Here is a 21,744-nt window from a genome sequence, read left to right as displayed (position 1 = left end):
TAAATAAATTTTCAAGGAGTTCCTGAGTTGAGGTCACCCTGCTCCTTTTTGTGCTAGTGACATTGTAAGCAACGCTACTGCTGACTGAAGGGCTCTTCCCAAAAGRCCTGATAGTACATAAATTCACATCTTCACCAGATAGATAATTTTATGTGCTCTGTAGAAGAACAGGCTTTTGTCAGAATTGCATGATAGCTGACTTGGTTTTGAAGGGGGAGGGGAAGAAAGAGGGAGTTTTCTCAATTCCTGTGTATTTCTATTTAGCTGCTGCGGAAACTTCCCCATCTGCTTTGAATCTACATTTTAATTTCAAATCTTAGCAAGAAATGAAGCAAACTGGCTTTTGCTATGCCTGGCAAAGTACATACAGAACAAGTCACTGGACTGAAAGCTGTTCCAAAATTCAGGAATGTAACAAACTTTAAAGCCAAATTACCTGGCCTTATGCTCCATTTAACCARTTGACTTAAGATGATTATAATCAGAAAATAAATTTCATCAGTCTGTTCTTTAAATGTTGTCACCCCTTCTTTTTTATCTGCTCTGCAAAGACAACTTGGTTTAAGGAAGTGACATTATTTAAAAATAAAAAAGCACTTCATTTCTCAGGYGAAAGTAGACAATGAAACTTTGCCTGCTTTACTGAACAGCTAATAGCTAAACAAACCAGCAGGTCCAGATTAAACTGCCAACTAGCCGCAGTTTTAACAGCACTACCTAAATTCATGTAGTTGACATGATTCTGCCATTAGTGATAAAATGCTGCATGCACACACACACACATATATAAAATGAATGCTCAAGGTTTTATTTTTACTTTATGGTTTGCACAGGTCTACTTACTTTTCCTAGTGCAGGAATTTTTATCCATAACTGTCAGTAGGTGTCAGAAATGGAAAGAGCTGGAAATGGAGCTGTACAAGGTTTCTGTTCTGATCTGATAAACTTGCAAATAAACCACATGTAACTTCTGGTACGGATAGGCAGCAAAAGCTAATCGTGATGCAGACCCTAAGTTAATTTCTGTCTGCTTCACAAGCTGTACCAGGGGATAGTGATACACAGGCCAACTCACAGGATGATAAGAAGCAGAACTGAGTCTTAAATTACTCCTAGCTGAAAGGAATTGTAGAAATGCAAGTTACTTGCATCACATTCTAGAGAGACCATAATTTAAGGGATTTTTTGTGATGGAAAGAAAATGGACAAGTGAAACCGTTGATGCAGACTTAAACTGTTACTTGTGAGAATAAGAAAAGGASAGGAGAGTTTACTATGCCCATTCAAATGCCTCATCTGCCTGCTAATTTTAATTAAGACTCCCTCTTTGTAATGATGCCACAGAGCCTAAGTCTTCAAAAACAACAACAACCAAAAAGTTGTCACTAGGCAGATTTCTGTGAGTCTCCCGATTGAATCATCATTTTAATCTCTTCACTGCCACCCCCATCTTCTGAGCAGAAGCCACCGGGTGCATTATCTGACAGCCAACATGCTGAGAAATGCTACTGCACTCCTCAGGGAATTTCAATGATGCAAAACACTGTTTTGCTGTGTGACAAAAAAGCTGAAACCTGCTAGTGTTAGAATAAGCTATGTTTTTGAAGCCTGGATGCACATCTTGTTTTCATCAGGAAAAAAAATATTCATAAGCTTTTTTTTTTTTGGAGGGAAAATTATCCCTTTCCTTCTATCTCTTCTCTATCACCCTCACTCCCCCCACAAAAAACCCAAACACAACCCTCCAACCTTTGGAGAGCTTTATAAGTACAGTAGCCTTTGCAAAGAAATACTCATCAGTGACAAAAACTGCTGGCTGGGTTGGCATGTCTTTGCTTGGTGTCCTTGTGCTTTCTGTGATCCTTCCTCGTCCTCGTCTCGCTTGCTGACATTTCATGTGTCTTCAGTAACAAAGGACGAGAAATAGCTTCTTGCTCAGTGTGTAGTGGTGTCCCAGCCAGCTGCTCTGCACCACCCCTCTCTGATCCTACAGAGGCSAAACCAAGTTTACTGACTAGAGCAGGTCACTGGTCCCAGTTAGATACCACCCACTGTCTCCTCTTCTAGTAACACAAAAAGGAGGGGGAGAAAAGCCCCCAAAATCCCTTCTCTATCTTATYCGCCTGCCACCTTTGTAAGCCACAGAGCCAGATCAACCAAGAGCTGCCCACAGGGATGTGCTAACTGAGATGCTGTTTGGCAGCAGACTGCGTCCTTGCACAAACATTCACAAAATAACTAATTAAAAACAAGTGCCTCGCCCTGCTTCCTTCCCTCGACGAGTTAATGTAGGCACTATTTTTTCTTTTATTATTTTACGAACAACAACAATGAACAGGTTAAGGAAGGAGCACTTCAGGAAAAATTTCATCGGCAGAAAATGCCGAAAGTGGTCATGCCTTTCCTTTCTTCCCCTGCACCCTACTGGCAGCCTTTTCAGCTTGCATTGCGGGGAAAATATAAGCCCAGAAGAAGTCATGCAAGAACGGGGTGTAGGGGAAAAGGTGGGTCACTCGAGGCAACTTTTAATTATAGTGAAAAAAGGAGGAAATATGTTTAAGAATTGTTTTTCTGTTGCCTTAAAGCAGTTTGGATATGTGATATGAGAATAAACTGACTTTCTGTGAGCTGACAGTTGTCAAGAAAACTGGGTTTCAATGAAGAAACTCTTTAGGCTCCGTTCAACTTAATGTCTATCTTCTCACAGCCTTGCTCAGAAATGAGAAGACACAAAATTGGAGTCAAAAAAGTGCATAAGATGCCAAATAGGCAGCGTTCTTAATTACATCATAGATAATCACGGGGTAATCACGGAAACATGCAAGGAATGGGAGTAGCTTTAATTCAGGAAAAATAACTGGACTGTATAATGGGGAAAACCAGCAAATGCACGAGAGCAAGCAACACTGAGGCAGCTGCTACAAAATGGGCAGCAGAATGATTTCCATGTTGATCTGAGATCATCAAGCTACAGGCACTAGATTTTTATCTAGCTGTTGTATATGACTAATGTATAAGCTCAGTGTGTAAATAAAAAGCTGAGGAATGAGTCTATAGAATGTGACTTTATTTCTGTGTAAACTTGGGAATAATTTATGTGAAACTTTAAGTGCAATAGGAATTTTCCTAAGACTTATTTAAATGGAGACCTTTCTCTGTAGGCACAGTGGGCAGTCTGCAAGGGGGAAAGGAATTGGCTCCTTGTGAGGACCTTGATTTCTAGAGTTGGAGAGGAACAGCTTTGCCGAGCTGGAAAAAGCTGCATGTGCATCCACGTGCTTTGGAGGCAGTCTCATCTCTGGGTCTGAGCCAGTTACCAGATAGGAACATGCTGAGAAAGCAGCCCCTGATTCCACATGTAGCCTGGCTATTAATCAGGTGGCCACGGCGTAGAGGGATGCTGAGAGGAAGCGGTGTTTCTTCTGCCTATGATGGAAAGGGACTATGGTGCRACCCAGGGACGTCCCTCCAGGCTGCGGGTGGATGTTGCTTTTCTCAGCAGTCGCATGGGAAAGCTTAACAAATGTCAAGAACGAGGCTGGAGCAAAAGGTGGGCCAAGACCTGCAACAGTGTTAAGCACATACCATGCAGATAGGCATCTAGTGAGGATTTATGAAATCATGTTTGCAGTTAACATAATTACGTACTTCATGGGAACTGCAAAAGTACCTGTCCTGAATCTCAAGACATCTATATGCCTCAGTAGAGACATTCCTTAGGGCCTGCTCTTCAGCAAGTCAGGTATGTGGTTTCAGTGACCAGATCAGATGCTTGTTAACACAACTCTCCTGCACAGTACCTAAGCTCTGCTGTGTACCAAACRTGTGCTTTTTGTAGCCAGGTCCTTGAAACTTCTGTCTCTAGCATTTTGATCATCAGTCCTGTATATAGTTGATGGTGTTTCCACTGACCTCCATGAGATCTTGTCAATATATAGAGAATTGCCAGGATCAGCCTTATGAAACTTAGGTCAGAGTTGTGCAAAAAGTAAAAAGCGCAGCAGCAATTCCACCTTGAGCTGTGATACTAGACTTCCCTGGCTAAGCAGGTAAACTAACTTAACAAAGCTACAAGGGAAACTCTCAGCAAGTTTGCTGATGATACAAAGCTGGGGGGAGCTGGGAGCAATGTGCTCTAGCTGACCTTGCTTGAGCATGGGGGGTTGGACTAGATGATCTCCGGAGGTGCCTTCCAACCCCAACTACTCTGGGATGCTGTGAATAAAACATATGCTGCAAGAAGTAGGCCTGATATTTTCTTACCTAAGACCATCCTTCTGTACCTTAGCACCAAACCCTTGACACAGAAAGACAAAGCAGCTTAGTTGGCTTTTCACACAAAAAGCCGTCCTGCTCCAAAACAGTTAACTACACTTTTGCTCAGAGCAAGGGGAGGGTAGGGAGTGCAGAAAATGATCTCTATATGGTGTTCTTTTTTTTTATCCACATAAACTGTACAGAAWACCTTGACAATCTTTGAGATACACAGTGCTAGAATAGAAATGTGAGTAATTACTGAACATGACAGTGTGTACAAACCAGCATATTCTCCAGTGTTTTCAGCCATGTAGGCTTTCTTTCCTCTGCAGCCTTGCATAGGTTCCTTTAAATCACTTTAGCATTATCTACAATAAATTTTGTTGCCTTTTATGGTAGTTATTGCTGTATGAATACTATGTACTCTGAGACTTCCTCAAAACTGCCCAGTTTATCTTACAGTTTCTACTGAATAAATACTTTATTAGGATCTTTTAAAGCTGTAACTCTATCCCATAGAGTAGGTTATTTTGCAATGAGCAGGTTGTGAAAAAAACATCTCTAGAAGAGAGCTGAATTGCTATGATGTAAGAGTTAGTAGATCGATATACCAACAAGCTGATGACTCCTTCAGAACTGACATGTGTCTGTTCTCATCCTGACTTGCTTACAGAGCTTTGTAGTTCTGAACAGTCACTGAAGAAGTCTTTCTAGCCAGTGCAATCACACAAGTGGTTTCAGTGCTATGTCATGTACGCTCTGAGGTTTAAGAACACAAGGCTGTGAATTAGTATTGGTTACTCTCGCACCTAAATGCAAAGTTTGACGGGAATGGTAACCAGTCCTGACTTGAGCTCCATGTTGCACTTTTCAAGCAGGTAGTTCTGGGATCAGCAAAACTCATGAAGCCTATGAGTAGTAATGGGTTTGCTGCTTCTGAGTGATTGCAAGAGGCAAGAGAAGCTCTTCCCATGGCTGGAACATGTATACAGGCTCTCTCCCCTGAGGATTCTCTGGCATTTAATAACACGTGAGGTTATCCACTAGTTCTTTTCTCACTCAGGAAGTTTACGGAGGTTTTTCTCCTTTACTCAGCTTCCTATCTTCATAAAGCCTAGAGCACCAAACTATCAAACATTGCTGAAACCAGGCAGTTGCCTCAAACTCTTTTTGATGGGATTGTGGGGGAGGGACAGGCACATATGGGCAGTACGACCATGTATTACCCATTTTGCTAGGAAAACAGTTTGAAGTATATTTCTAGTTACAGGAGGGATGTATGATGGTAGTAGCTAGTGAAAGTGAGCAGACTGGTCACTGGCATTAATGGGGCGAGAGGACCTCCTCCGGAGGCAACTGGAAGACAGCCTGTGCTTAGGTTCACTGAGACAGGAGAGAAGGTAAGAAGTACAAACACGCAAGCCTTTTCAAGCAAGAGACTTACTACAGTTTGTTACTGGCTCATTAGAGGGTGGTACTTTGGATTCAAAGTCTTCTTGTTTTGCAGGCAGAGAAACTTAGTAACTCTTGATTTGAGGAAACCCAGTCAGAAGTGTTTGACCACACAGTCAGAGCAGAGCTTCGGACAGGAATAGTGCAAAGAGGTGCTGCAGTTTAAAAAAATTCTATGTTGTTTTTACTGCTTGTTAAGTCACACAACTGCAGGATAAGAAATTTGTGTCAGTCACTGAGTTCTCCCAGAGAACCATTTCACACATGTTAACATGAAAGGCTTGAGATTCTCAGAGCCAAAAGGAAAAGGAAGTTAGGAGTATGTTAAGAGGAAGTCCCTTCCTAGTTTTTAATTTAGATTCCTCTGGAAATAGTTGGAGGTGTTTGCAAAGTGTGGCAATAACAACTGAAAAGAGAGAAGTTTGAAGGATGTGAAGGGAAACAGTGTAGTCACACATGCAGAAAATGCGTAGGTACTTTGGGAGCAAGCAAGCTGTAATGAATTAAGGAGAGTGCCATACATATCCAGATACAAATGCAGAGCTTGATTAGATTAGAGAAATGAGATGCCTGGCCTTCTTTGGGGCACGGGAAAAAAAAAAGCAGCAAGATAAAAGGAAGGATCTTAAAGAAGGGTACGAATGGATGAATGAGAATGTGAAATGGGGAAGGTTAGATATGAAAGATAGAGGTTATGGACACAGTGGAGGAAAAAGCTTATGAAGGCAAGTTTTGAAATAAAGCAGTGATGCTTTTCAGCTTGTAGGAAGTGAACAGAGCAAGCAAGAGGTGAAACAAAGTTTACATAGCCAAGAAAGGAGACTATAAAGAAATAAGATTCTGTTTCCTTCCTTTTAAAGCCATATCACTATGAAAATTGTGAGGTTTGGCTTTCTAAGAATGATGATTATTGCTCTTACCTACTTCTAAGGCTAGTGTGGTGTGACCAAATAATATAGTGATGAGTACAATTATACCAATGTCTCTAATGGTTACATGGGCAAAGAAACACTCAACCCAAGAGAATGAGTTAGGACGAATTTACACGTCTAGCTGGTTTATAATGGACGGCACGAGTTTCCCATTCAAAATGATCAAATGGTTTATACGATATCTTCCCGTGACCCATGGAACTGAATCTGTGTCATGGAGTAAGGTCACTACACTGTCAGCTGGGTGACAAACCTAGTTTGAGCATTGACTCGGGATTACAGGCCATGGGCCGCAGGCCAAGGGATGTCGAGCGTTTCACAGAGGTGACGCGTTTACTCTCGGCGGAAGGGTTCCAGCCGATCGGCACGCGGCCACGCCGTCCCCGTGCCAATTCATGGAAAGGCAACCGTGCCGCCTCCAACGGGAGCGACTTGTCTGGCTGTCCAGATGGATGTGGCACTATGCCGGCAGCAGTTAAAAACAGGAGTGAGAAGAGGACGAGAGACTATTCGATAGTCATTGGCCCTCCGTATCCAGCTTTCTAAGGAGAGCGAATGCTTACAGCAGATGTCCTGTTTGCTTTGGCCAACACGTTCTGATACTTTCACAAGAAATGGAGGGACAACAGGGTAGACGTTGAGCTGCTGTAGATCGGGGTAATTCCATCGATTTCAGTAAAGCCGTACTGATTTACGTCTGTTGAGTTTTACCTCAAGGCCTGAACAACTGCATTAGCACAATGGGACTGTTTCGCTGGAGCATCTCGGACAACACCGTTCCAGATATTCCTCGTAGAACACAGATGCAAATCTGTCCCCTCCCTTGTTACTACTAAGATGCTTTGATGCTGTTTCGGGTTCGGGTAAAACAGGTAGGAACCTCACAGCTGCWGTTCAATCCTTTAAACAATGCCACGACAACTGTACCGCACAGTGCCTGCCAGGTTCAAGCAAGGACATAGTGGTGCACACGTCAACAGTGGAGCTGCAAATGAGGTAATGTGTTATCAGCAGACAGGTCAGGACTCTATATATCAACTCCTGGAGCAGCGAGTGACTAAAAATAACTTTCTATTACAAGTACCCATTTCCCGAAGAAGGAAATGCCCTTGTTTAACACCTTCCACCCCAAACAAACCAGGAATGACTTATCACGGTTCCTATATCCTTTGATATCCTAGTGATCTAGCTGGATAACTAGTTAAAGTGCTCTGCTTTCACCTCCATAACCAGAAATCAAGAGTAATATAAAGACCTGAGCAAGACCAGCCACATAGATCACAGAAGGGTAAGGTTGGAAGGGACCTCTGGAGATCATCTAGTCCAGCCCTCAGCGTAGCCCATACGGGGATTGAACCCGTGACCTTGGCATTAGCAGCACCATGCTCTAACCAGCTGAGCTAAACCTGCCCCCTGACCCTCATCACCTGACTGTGAGCATGGGTAATATTATAGTTATGTATCAGTCTCTCTTTGCTCAGGAATGTGAACATCTAGAGCAAGCATGGGACTGAATTACTTCTCATGCATTTTGAGGCACACATCATCAGAGCAGTATCTAGACCACTAAATCAACTCACACATTAACTTCTCACTTGGACCTGAGCTGTGAATAGGGAAGACTTTAGTTTCTGTTATTAATCCAGACTTAAACACAGAAACAAGACCTATCTCAAGCAAATAGTATTTCTACTGTGTTTGTAAAATTTCTTCACTATTCATTTGTAGTTTACAGCCTGCCACAAGAAGTTTGTTTTAGCTAATGTGTAATGGATGTTTCTGGCCTTGCCATGTCTGAAGGGGTCCACAGGACAACACTTATGTGAAGTGTACAAGTCTGTATTCCCTGATACTCTGGAATTAGGTTTATTCAGTTCTAAGGGAAAACTGAATAAGGCCCTGTTTCTCAAGAAAGTTGGGCAAAGAAAATTAAAACTTAAGTACTCAAATTGTATTTCACATCTTATAAGAAAAACTATGCTTTTACTACTGGCCAGTTACTTTCTATTCCCTCTGCCCTCCTAATTATTATTTTGCTAGATGTTTATATTAGTAGCTCACGGTGTGGGCTAATCCATTTATCTGACTAAAGTAGTGGATTTCCAGTTGTGCCACTATGGGCCAATAAAACTTTTTCCTAAAGATAATACTATTTTGAGAACCCTCAACAGAGGGCAAGAGATTACAATAAATAAAGCACCAAATGCTACTTGCATTAATACAAGAAGATTGATCCTCTTCAACAAAAAAAACAAGATCATTTGAAAAAGGCACTTACTAATAGATACACATGAAACAAGCTTTCCTCAAGTGGATTATCCATGGCATATATCCTAGTGATCAAAACCACTAGTGTTTTATTAACGTAAGTAACGAACTTGAACTTGCCCTGCAATAGGCAGGCTAAAAACTCCTCTGAATTTGCATTAGTTGACTCAGGAGAGTTTGCCTGACTACAGACAGTGTAGTGAATATAAAAAGGACAATTAAGCATCACTGCTGAGCATGTCTCTTCTTCCCATGTTGCACACCCTGGCAACAAATCAATTTTGTCTTTTGCTGTAAGATTTTCTCTGCCTGCTCAAAATTACTCTCCCAGAATCCTCTAGAGCAACTTTTTTTTTTGTTCTCTAAAGTTCATCCTGCCAGTTGCTACTTTAGTAAACAGCACATAGCAAGCAATAACTTTATTTTTTCCATTCCCTCTAAAGGTTAAATATAGGTGAACGTTTCATTCTTTGTAACAAGTAATTGACATGCATGAGCCAACTTTCTGTTCAGAACATAATTTGTATTCTTGAGAGATCTGTGCGTATTCTTGTTCATATTGCTTCTTCCCTGAAGGGATCTAGGAGGGGGAGGAGAGGGAGAAGCTTTTACAGTTTGGCTCACAGAAGTTAGAGAGAAAGATCTAGGCTTTCAGCTCTATCAGATAAATGGTAATATAACTGCACAATGTACAGTACAGTGGCACGTACTGATAGGAAAAGAACAGAGTAAATAAGGGGGAGGAAAAGGGGGGGGGGAAGGGAAGTTGGCAAGCAGAGAAAAGAGCATATTCAGTGGCCAAGTAAATTTACTGCTAAAATGTAAATCATTAGAGACTTTGATCTATAAATTTGGTGGGCTCATTTCCCTCATTACATGCATAATTCAGGTGGGATTTTTAAGAATGGGAACATTCTAACTGCAGTCAACACAGTTCTTCATGTCCTTACACTTAAGCAGCATTTGCTTAATCAAACTTCAGTGATATTGGGATCAAATCATTAAATCAGATTTATTTCATTCACTTCAGTGGGTTCAGGATTAAGTTCTAAAAAGCACCATTTYTGTGCGTGTGTGTGCGTGCAGGGAAGGAATGTGCTCTTGCCCTTTATAAAATCAAGAGTCCTCTCATGTGGTTACATCTTCTTGTAAGAAGGTCTTTTCAGAACTTATGTATAAAAAGAGCGTCAGCATATATGCAATGCCTGTAATTTAGAACATAGCTCAGAGGTTGTCGTCTCCTCGGTCAGGTTGGTAGGTGTGGTGGGTACAGCTGTGCTATCTTTACAATGCCATAATCTCTCAGCTGCTACTTTAGGCCTTTAATTTTACCAGACATGAGTGAATTTTTATTTTGCAGTAAGGATCTTTAACTCCCTTGCATATATATTTTTTCAAGATTAAAAAAAAAAMCATGTTGCTTGAGCAAACACAGTAAGTATTACAAAGTTAATGTGAAATCACTTTTAAAGTCTTAATAGTCACACTTTTACCTACAAGGGTAGGTCCTGCCTATAAGAAGTAATACAAGTAGCTTGTAACATTCATGTACAGTTTTAGAAGAGCGAGTAGTGTATTTTCACTCAAGAGAATATAATTTCACAGACAGAACTGACAAAGGATTATACATCAGTAACATAATTATTGTGGCAACTTCATGAGACTTAGCTAGTGTACAGTCTTCATGCTGTTTTATATCACAGTATCCTCTTATAGCCTGTTACTTTCAATTGCCCACTGTATTCACCAATAAGAATTGTAGACACATAGATGCCTTTTGTGTCTAGTAAAAAAAATTACTCTAGTAATGACAACTTACCCAGACATAACAACCTAAACTGTACAACGAAAGCCTGAAAGAGCATCACGAGGTTATACTTTCCACTCATACTTTATTTCAAACAGGTGTGCAAAGGGAACATATCAGAGAGWTTTAAATAGAAGGTTAAGCAGACTGTAAATTTCCATCTATGCTTGGTCTAATTAAAGCTATGAACATACTTGCAGCCTGAGAATTTTGTTTAGAGTAATCCCCTTATCAAAACTGTCATATGCCAGGAAATGTTAGAAGCAGAGTTTCTTACTCCCCATGTTCTTGAGGTACTGACTGCCATTTAAATATCAACATTTCTCAACAGCTTTCAGTTCAACCCACAAAGGTTTTCCACAGTAACTACTGGCTGAGTTATGAGCCCCTTACTCATACTGGTGATTAGTTAATTCCACAAATAGCTCCACTGACTGCAATGGGATCACATTTAATTATGACTGCATCAACAGAAAAGATTTTCAGCCCTTTAGGACTAACTCAGATAGTGTTATGAGATAATCAGAACACCAGTGCTCCCAGAGGTTGTGCGCACTAGACTTTCTTTGCTGTTTCTGCTTGTGTGAACGATAAGCCACTGCACAACAGACAAGCAGCAGTGTGTTACTACTGCAAACTGTGCTAAACCTGGGTTATTTTTTCACTGCTCTCTTCCTGCAGAGACAGATCTTTGCCTCTTGTGTGTGTTGCATTCTACCATAAAACCTGTATTTTAAGCTCTGGGGGGCAAGGATTTTCTCAGCTTTACACCATCTTACCCAGTGGAGTCCCGAGTTCTGCATCCCTAMCCAGTATTTGCAATTACAAATAATTAACAGATTATACAGAAAAATGATTATTCATGTGCTATTTATAGACTACAGCAATATCTTTGGGCCTCAGCTGAGATAGGGGCCTCCTTCTATTAAACACTGCAAGAATGTATAATGTGCTTTTGATTCCCCTCACTGTTATCTGTTTCTTCCTAAAGGGCTATATTGTGAGCTTCGTACACTGAGGCAGTTAAAATCACATGTGATCTCACTGCAGTCAATGAAACCATTTGTRAGATTAGCTAATCATCACYGTGGAAAAAGCACTCATGTACAGGTCTATAGTTAATGGAGAGAGAGGAAAAGGAGGAGAGGGGGTAAAAGAGAGGGGRAAAAAAARAAGAAAAAGCTTGGCAGGACTGGGCCGGGCCAGGCCGGGCCAGCAGTTCTGACCAGAACAGAGGTGCTCAAGGACAACGCAAGCCCACCCGAGGCCCCAGGCTGCTCCAGGGGTAGATCTACACGAAGATCACTGGGGTACCCATTCCCCTACTGCTCCTTGTGTTGGTGTCCTTGGGACTGATTTCTTCAGCTGAGCTTCAGCCTGTRTGTTACAAAGCTTTCTTTTTTGAGAATTGCTATGTAATAATCTAAAATAGCCTGCCCTATCCATCTTGAGTGCAGCTGGGCAGAGTTCCTTCACACTATCTGTCATGCCTAAAAATATTCCTGTTATGAAAACARAGATACTATGTCTGGTTTTGTGTATACTGTGCCTGTATGCTTAGTGTATATGTAAGTGCAAGTGGAGTAAGTCTCAGGGTAAGCTTCCTACTCTATGGAACATGAAAGTTGTACTGAAGAATTATCTAAAACTGTAAAAATCAACAAGGGCTTGATAGTTGTTTCAGTGTATTTTAGATGTACTGCTACACTACAAATGAATCTGCAACAAAGCAGATAATGTATAAAGCAGGGCAGGGAATACCTGTTAAACTCTAGACTTGTTAAACTTCTGCGAAGCTGTGGGCAGTGCTGTTCAGAGTAATATTTTGCACTAGCTGTGAGAGAGAAAAGTAAAACCAGGAATGGGGCAGTCCATGACTCACCAGTGAGGTAAAGTATAATATGTGAATGTTTCCAAGGAAGAGAACTAAAGGACAGTGCAAAATAGGGAAGATGTACGTGACTGGTCTCTAGAAGATGATAGTGGTGAGGACCATAGTGACAAAAAAGAAAAGTGGGAGGTATTTTAGGTCATGCGTGATTTTCCTCCTCTGAAAGTTTTGTATGTCATAGAAAAAGCCCGTAGAAGAATCAGATGTAACCATACAGAAACAGGAAACAATGAAACACGTCTGAGGGTAGAGGAAAACCCTGTTAGTTCAATGCCTCTCAGGGCTTCTTAAGTGACAGTGTGCTTACTTCAATAAGAAAGGTCAAGCATGAAACAATGTGCCCAGCTTAGGTAAGGCTCAGGAATGTGTTTTAAAGCGGGAAGGGAAGAAAAACATCCAAGCACAAACATCTGCTGAGTTTAGGAGAAATGAAACAAACAGGCAGGCTGAAGCAAAGGGAATGGCAAAGTTGTCTCCAGTTCTCTCTGAAGCTAGTCCAGGTCAGCACTTACTGCTAGCTAAACTGCAAGATACGAGTTCCAACAAGATACTCAGATTTTATGGAAGGATGAATATTTCTTACAAGTGCTATTTTTCATCAGATTAATGTACTTCCATGGAATTTTAACTTTTTATTATTTTATATATATWTTTTTTAAAGTACTTCCATAGTTACTTTGAAACTTTTCTTGCCTCCCAGTTTCTGTGACTCTGCAACCAGGTACTAGTGTACTAGCTGCATACCAGTCCTCTGTGACTGCTAAAACCAACTGCTGAATTCCCTGGAGGGAGGGAGACATGCAGATGAGGCAGCGCTTCCCTGTCTAGTTCTGCACAAGAGAACCAGTAACCCTTACAGAAGACCTGCCATTCCCCCCCTCCCAAGTATCTTCATTTAATGCAAACTGATGTATGTAATTAACAAATTTAAAGGATTTCTAAACTCTATCATAGTTTATGAAATTCTTTGGCACATGCAGAAGAATTTAGATACTTTCTGGTTAAAATAGTTTTGACAAAATAAGGAAAACTAGAAACAGTAATAAAACAACAACATCCCTGAAAGTACACAGTGTGTCCTTCCCCATGTATAAAGCTGCAACAAATCTGTTGATAGGCAATGTTAGATATGCAAGGATGAAGTAAACAAGCAGCATAAGGATTGCAAAGTAAATATTTGGGTGTATTAGCCAACATTTTGAGAGTGTTTTGTGCTTTTAAATTTGTTTGTATTAGTGTTTGAGTCCAACTCACCTTCCAGAAAAAGATAACTGAAATGATCCGTCTCCTGCCCAGTTATCTCCTCCACCAATATTTTTGCTTATCTCTCTCTTCTCATGTTTCATGTTGTTTCAAGCAGCTCTTTAGCGAGCCACAAAAATGTTAGCTATCCAGCTAGGTTTAAGTAGACCCCAGCTGAAGTAAATATTCCAATAGACATACTGCTTTTCTTTTTCCATTTCTTGGTTAGTTCTCTTTGCGCCTGTTACATGTACATCAAGAGCCTTTAAAATGTTTAGCGAGGAGACCATGCATTACAGAAACTATTGCTTTCACAGTGCTGTGTTTCTATAGTAACCATCTTATTAAAGCACTGCAGCCATCTGCTTTAAATATTAACTTCACAAGACCATCAGGACTAGCTTAAAACAATATCACATGTTCATTAAATATTAAAACTAGAAACAAAAGGGGAGAACTACAGGAGAGAGCTTCTTCCTGTTCCTTCAATTTAATCTTAAAAAAGTTTTTTTTTTTTTTTTTTTTTTTTTATTCAGTATCAGTGTGTTATTTTTAAGTGATTGAATAGTTCCTTCCACTGCTTTAGAAAAAACTGTTTAAGTGACCATGCTGTCTTCTCATGGAATAAAATATAACTCTTTGGCTGCTGCAAAAACAAACAAATGAAGAAAATAGCTTCTTTGGCTAGATGGCCACTTTGCGCATGTTCATCCTAAAAACACAACTTCTTTACCTGTATTCGTAGCCGTTCTCTCAAATACCGGAACAAAGTCTTTTGAGGAAGGAACACACAGGGAAACAGCCGTCAGCTGCTGAGGAGTGCCACACTGGAGTAAACAGTTATCTGTTTTTATCACAGTCTGCTGAAGGGTGGTTGCCTCAGAGAAAGGTATAAATACTTGGCAATATATGCAGGCAATCTCCAGCTTGTAGGCCCCCTTCCTTCCCCCCCCTACTAGATTTTATCCCAGTGAGCATGAGTCTAATTCATAGAAAGGCCTGCTATTTAAAAAAGAACTTGCATCAGCAATACCTTGTGACAGCAAGGTCCTTGGATTAAGTACACCAGATTGCATTTGTTTCCTTTTAGCAATTTGAAATATGTTGGCTTTTACTTCAGCAAATGCTCTCTTTCTTCAAACTGTACTACAGAGCTGAGTAAGGGTAAATTCCTGAGAGCCTTTCTCTACTTCTGAAGTATGGTATCTAGCTTGCCCTTTTACTTTTTTTTTCCCCCCACTGTGCTTTACTTGCACTTTCCAAGTTCTGTGCTCCCCTCTCTAATCCTAGATCAGACTACTATCTCCRAAGTGACAATATAGGGCAGCATTTATAACTTGCCAGTTTCATCTTAAAATTTCACTGCAATAGGAGGAGGAAAATTCAGATCTTCCTGTGGCAAAACCATAGACCTCAGGTACCTGAGCTATAGAAAAATCCTTTCTAGTGTTTCAGGTTCTCTGAAACACACTTTTGTCTCCATCCAGTAGAGCTTAATGAAACAGTACATAATTCTGTAATTACTGTATTCATTTACTTCAGTTCCACATCCGTTTYCCCCAGTTTTTACTGGTGCCACACCAAGTCAGGGCCTACACTAAACTGTATGTGATATTGTCTAGATGTCTTTCTGAGAGGGAATTCTTTTTATTATRTATGGAAAACCAGCAGTACATCTATGTAACGAAGATGTAGTCCTGGTCCAAGAAATTTAAAATCTAGTGGATCACCGGACCCTCACACAAGCACATGATTACTTACTTTAAGATTCAGCCAGTATTCATTTCCTCCTACTAGATGACACTGACTTCTCTGTTTTCAGGCAGTAACCTTTTTTAATGAGGTTCTTCTGGGGCTTCTCATATTAGTAACTCAAAGGCAGCATCTCAGAAAGGCAGGAGCAATCACCAGCACAAATGCAGAATGAGGAACAACTGCCTAGGYAGCAGTTCTAAAGAAAATGACTCTGGGAATGACAGAGGGTATCAAGCTGAACAGCTCATRTCAAGACTTTTGAGAAAAAGGCAATTTTTGCACAGACTATATTCTTGTTTGCGTGGCTTTGTCAGACAATGTTCTCTTCCCTCTCTACTCAGCCTTAGTAGGGCCTCAGCTGGAATGCTGTATCTGTCCAAAAAGAAAAAAGTTGATCAGGAAGAGAAGACTTGGAAGAAAACTAGATCAGAGGTCTTTAAGAACAGATTATCCAAATATTTGTCAAGAATGGCAGAGTTGCAACTGCTCTAGTTTGGGAGAAGAAGATGGATTCAATCCAGGCCTRTTTCATACAACCTTTATGGACACCTTGTCTATCTTTCCCCCCGTTATGCACTGATACAGGGAAGCTCCATTTAGTATACTCTCGTGAGAGCGCTTCTGGATCAGGAAGCGACCAAATTTACTAGGTCTCAAGCCTAGAAGGTGACCACCACTGTTCCCCTCAAAGTTAAAAGAACTCCTGTCTCCCATGTCAGAATTTTGCACAAGAGCATGACATACTTTTATATGGAGTCTTATGATACTTGCCACACTTGAGACACTCATTCCCTCCACACATGTGGATCTACTAAGGAAAGTCAATTAGAAAAAAAATTGCCAAGTAGTAGAATGTGAGTGGAATAAGACAAGCCCTGGTTTTGCTTCTTCTGCTGTATTTATACTGAATTCATCAAGCAGGGTTTCTGCTGTTTGCCTGTAAAGTAATACAGACTTTTTTTTTTCTTTCATTTATGTATAATTTGACTTCCAGAAAYGGGGATTCCATTATATTTTGAAGCTTTGGAGGCTGGCCATAGCCAAAGGCAAGCTTGAGGGCAAGGCATAGTAGTACTTGTAGTACTGAAAGACTTGGGAAGAGACATAAGCACTTTGCTATTTTAATCCTGGGAACATGAACAAGAGCCATGGTTAGGATGGTTCAGCCAACTTTTTATTTTTGAACCTACTCTATAACATGAGAGGTTCTCTCTTTCCTAAGAACTTTTCTGAGCATTTTTGCCTAATACATTTCCCARTACTGCAAAAATCTAGAATATTCATTGTTCCTGTTCTCTCTTTGCCACACACTGTTGCTCTTGTGACTCTTTAATTAATAGGACTTAAAAAAAAGAAAAAAAGAAAAGAAAAAAGCAGAGTGATGGGAAGCATTTTGTGCTTGTGGTTTGTGCTGAGCAGATATTCTTTGGGCCTGTTGCATGTTTCTGCCTTGCCTTTCAATGCTATGGGATGTTTCTAACATAACTTAATATACTGTGCAGCAGGCGGTCTGCATATATTTTTTTTTTTTAGTCTGTGCACAAAGGAAATAAGCAGCTGACCTGCTAGGGAACCATGCTCTGCTGAGGAAAGCAYGAGTAGGGCACACAGAGGAATAATGTGGACCCAGTCAGTGAGACTCCTGGATCAGAGAGTCCTTCTCCCTTGGCTTCACTCAGTTCTGCAGCTTCCGATAGTAGCAATTAGATCCTATCCAAAACTCCCAGTTCCCACCTCATAAAGAGACATTGATGAAAAATCCCTGAGGTAAATACCACAAACCATCTTTCACATCTTTTCCATCTTCCTGTGCTTTTGCTAGATTGACTTATTTGTTTTTTGGGGTGGGGGAGGGGGAGGAGGAGGAGTTGGCAGAAAGTTGCAACTTGGTCAGGAATCTCCCTCTCTCTCTATGGCTATGGTTAAAGCCAGTTATTTACTATGCAGAGGAATTACTTTCCCCAAACTATGTACTGATATAATTATTGGTCAACATATTTTTAAGAAAAATTAGTCCCAAGTCTGTTCTCTGGTAGCTGGGTAAAACTCTTCAGTAAGAACTGCACCCATGCATCTGAAGACATAATTAGGCTTTAGGTGTGCCTTTTGCTTAACTTGTTAAACAAGATTTCTTTTACTTTTTTACCTAGAGGACAAACCCATGACAGAGTCTGCATTTATTTTGAGATATTCATCTAAACTGACACAATGGCAGTATTCACCCTGTAGCATACAATGCTAATCTTACACTGTTATCTTCCATCCTGCCCCCACCTAAAAGCACAGGATAAAATAATCATAAGCAGCATTTCTCATTATATTTTCTTCATGGAGCAATTGAAAGGAGCTTGTCCTATGTAAGAAAATATCAGTAGTAGTAGTAACAGAAGATTCTCTGAGKCAAAAATGCACTGGACACATCACTTGCATAGGTCTTCCATTGGTTAAGTTAAACATACCGATAAAGCCCGCAGGCATCTTRAATGCTAACAGACTAGTCTTTATAAACCTCGATACTTTCTGACCCAGAATTTTTTTTTAAAAAAAAGCTTCAAGACTTCTGAAGAAAAACTGCAGAAAATGTACTATGATGTACCTAATAAAAAGAGCTTTACRCATTTAGAGAAGTTTTTGTAGTAGACTCTAGCTGTCCATTCTCCAAGTCTGGTCATATTTGTACAGATTCACAGTAAAGTGGATTTGCTTTCCTTAGATATGAGAAATACCCACAAAGAACTCATAAAACAGGAACATAGCAGTGACCTATTTTCAATGCTTCCATTCTTATTTCTCAGTCAGCTATACACAGTGTAATGAACATCCAGCAGTGGAAAGATATCAATAATCAATGCAAAGTCATTTGCTCACATGCTGAACACAGCATTAAAAATTAGCTTGGGGGAATGGAGGGGGGAAAACAGTGGTGGGTCAGGGTCCAAGCTGCAGAAGCACTTCAGCTGCTCTAGTTAGAGCTATCTGACCACATTAAATGACTTAGAGACCAGGCTAAGTACAAGCTAAGTGATGGCCTTTTTGTTTGTTAAAATACTGGTRATAAAAGTCTGCAGCAACTTTGATAATTCTAATGCAGAGCTGCCATGGACATTTATGGAAAAGGAGAAGAAAATGGACTAACCGTATACTGCTGGAAGTTTCATTCAGTAATGGGAGAGAAACTTACTGGCAAGGAGATATGGAGAAGCTTGCAATGTATCCTTCCTAAGGGTTTGGTCATTATGGTATTTATGGAGTTATATCATGGTAACTAGTATAAAATAGAACTACAATTTTTCTACCATTTCAGCTACTTTAAAAAGGTCAATATTTCTATGGGGGGGAAGCTTTGTCAATTAATGGGCTTTCACAAAGCTGGGATTAAATTGAGTCCAAAAGTAAAAATCAGAAGCAATTTATTAAAGAGCATGGGTTATTTTTGCTAGTTTAGTAGCTTTTTCAAGAAAGTTTGGTTTATCTTTGGAAACCAGTCACAGTTATACAGAGCCTGTATTCCTCTACAAACATGTACTTCTGAGAAAGCTTTCAGAATGCTAGAATTTGTCAGAAACTAATTGCCTGACCATATGCTTCCATTTTACAATAAAGGCTAGTTTCTAGGAAGGAAGCTGTTTTAGAGTAATTTGGAGTATTGTACAAACTTCTTGTCTTTAAGAACTTCAAGGATAAGGCAGGGGCAAGTATTTTCTTTTTGACAGATATCTAGCATGTACAAAACATGACTTTTAAAATATATATTGAAATAACGTGGGCATTTGATAGTTAAGCATAAAGCCAGGTTTGCTACAGTGACAAATTCAGCTATTTTTTTTTATAAGGCCCTTATCAAAAACCAAGTCAGCCTTACAATGGTATTCATATTTTGTAGTTGGAGGGGTATCAGTTGAGACTACTAAGCCATCTTTTTCCTAAACGAATGGTCACAACCTAACTACAAAGTATTCATTAGTGTCTCAGTGCAAGTGTTAAYAAAAGAATAAAAACAAGAACTGTCAATCTAGAACCACAAGATCACACAGCGTTCTTTTATTTTTGCCAAAGCTAGCTAGCTTTGTAGTTCCTTATGACTGAAAATTATATGTAGTTTCTGAGTCAGTTCAAGGAAGAAACAAAGTTACGGTGCCGAAAAACATAGTCACTTCTACCCCGAGTTGCTGAATCACTTACTCGCTCCTGCTAGTTAATAGTTGCTATTTTTAGTTTACGGCGGAAAATTCTCTCGTGGTGGCAATGATATTTTAAAACAGTTTAGAAGCAAAATCATCTGCCTGAATCTCTGACGTACTCTCAAAGTTTGCGTTTTGTACGAGCACCTCGTTATTCCCTTCCAGCGCTGGCGATCCGGGTCATCCTAGCGCGCGAGACGCGGCATTTGCTGGCTCTTTCATAACTGCCCATAAGAGTTCTGGGGTCATGTTTGTAAACACTGCAGCCATGTGCGCGTCAGCACGTGGCGAGACATCAAACTGACCTAGAGCGCCTAGCCGAGAGGTAAACCTTGGCGCAAGGATCAGTGTCGCCAAGCCAACTAGCGCCAACTCCCTCGGCAGCGCGCTCCCCTCGCAGCCCTGAGAAAGGCAGCCACGGGCTGCGCGAAGGGCAAACGGGAACCTCTTCCCTGTGCGTGGCACGCGCGGACGCGTGTTAATACTGATGGTGTCMAGGCAGGTTCTTTCCCACAGCTGTAAGCAAAGGGCACTGCTGAATTGTTCTGAAGAAAAATAAAATTCATTTCTGCCCTAAGTCAGTGAAACTGGAGCCAATGTGGTCCCACAACACAATGCAAAACTACGGCTATTAGAAAAAGAATTGTATAATGGCRTGTTGCCAAAGTTTCCAAAATGACTTCAAAGACAGATAACGCAGACATCATGTCTCTCTCTAACAGTTTTTTGCTGGCTTTGTGCTTATGAAATTAAGACCACGTTTCAKGCATTTGAGGAAGTAGCCCCTAAATTATTTCTGTTTATCAGTTGAGACTGCACGTAGCTAGATATGGCCAGTACAAACAAAAGCCAAGTCTTTCATTTCCTCTTAATGCAAAATTAGCAGATAGAGCCACCCAAGGCCTATGGAGAGTTTCGTCTCACCCTAGCCATGCACTCTGTGTGCTTAAAAAAATAATGCAGGAGGAGGGACTAGCCCGGGGTCTCTGTCCCTCCCTCCTTCAGCGATTCTGTTCGAAGTGCAGCTGCGAGCCTCACTTGCTTTGACCTTTGCCGCTAGAGCTGCGAATAGGACAAAGAGTTAAAGTGTTACCAGTCCCTGCTGAGCTTGCACTTCTCAGGCCCCGCAGCCGGAGAGGGTGTGCACGCCGCAGAGGGCCGGCGGGAGGGGGCGCCAGGGGGGGACTAAAACAAAAGGAGAAAAATAAACAGTGCACACCCCGAAACAAAACAGGGGAACCAGTGCAGAAAAATGTCCGTCTCTGAAGAACATGGACTTTTCTGTTTGTTTCTCTCCGTGTAGTTATATCTTGTTATCTGAACTCAAGGTACAGTAGATATATGAGTCCTTGAACTCTGAACTCATGAGGAGAGCAGCAAAAAGTCAGTCAATACAATTTTAGCCGAGCGACTGGCAATAAGCACGCTTTGTCTTTCTGTGCCTAAGCTCTGGGAGGCCATTTAACGCAGCAATACGCAGCTGTTCAAACCTCTTTCTTACTGTATTCCAGTGGCCTGCTAAAACAAAGCAAAACCAAAGCAGTTCTCTCCCAGTTAAAGTGCGACCGTGGCTTCAAATACTAGCTGCTCCAAGCGAGTAGTATCTCTGGTAGACACTCATCTCTTAAATCTGGACAAGCAGTCCCCAGTTTGTTAACGGAAAACAGAAAGTATGTTCATTTGTTTCCGCAGGATTTCTGAAATCCTGCCCTACCATAAATGCTACCCAATTCCCTAATAGCGTCTCTGGAAAGCAGAGAAGTACCTTCCCCACTACTGCATGCGTGTCTAGCTAGCGCTCTCCAGCGCTACTACTCTACCAAGCAATAAAGTTTCTATTTTTGACTCACCGTCCACGACCTCACTCTAAACCCCCGGACTGAATGTTGCTCAAACATAAAATGAGCAAAACCGAATGTGTTAACAGAACGCGCCAGCCCATCGCAGCCCTGTGTCTTG

The 21,744-nt window shown here is 40.9% G+C and overlaps 1 long non-coding RNA gene across 1 annotated transcript; it reads right to left on the bottom strand.

Annotated features, from left to right (window-relative positions):
• Positions 1–2,755: 2,755 nt before the first annotated feature.
• Positions 2,756–16,508, bottom strand: LOC146583984 (uncharacterized). Its single transcript, XR_014898298.1, has 3 exons — positions 15,611–16,508; positions 14,583–14,676; positions 2,756–3,562 (listed from the first exon to the last, which is right to left on the bottom strand). It is a non-coding gene; the product is annotated as an uncharacterized LOC146583984 (long non-coding RNA).
• Positions 16,509–21,744: the final 5,236 nt, after the last annotated feature.

This window comes from Rhea americana, unplaced genomic scaffold, assembly GCF_003343005.1.
Source record: "Rhea americana isolate MKP2758 unplaced genomic scaffold, rheAme1 scaffold_99, whole genome shotgun sequence".
Taxonomy (NCBI): domain Eukaryota; kingdom Metazoa; phylum Chordata; class Aves; order Rheiformes; family Rheidae; genus Rhea; species Rhea americana.
This window is presented reverse-complemented; position numbering and strand designations above follow the sequence as displayed.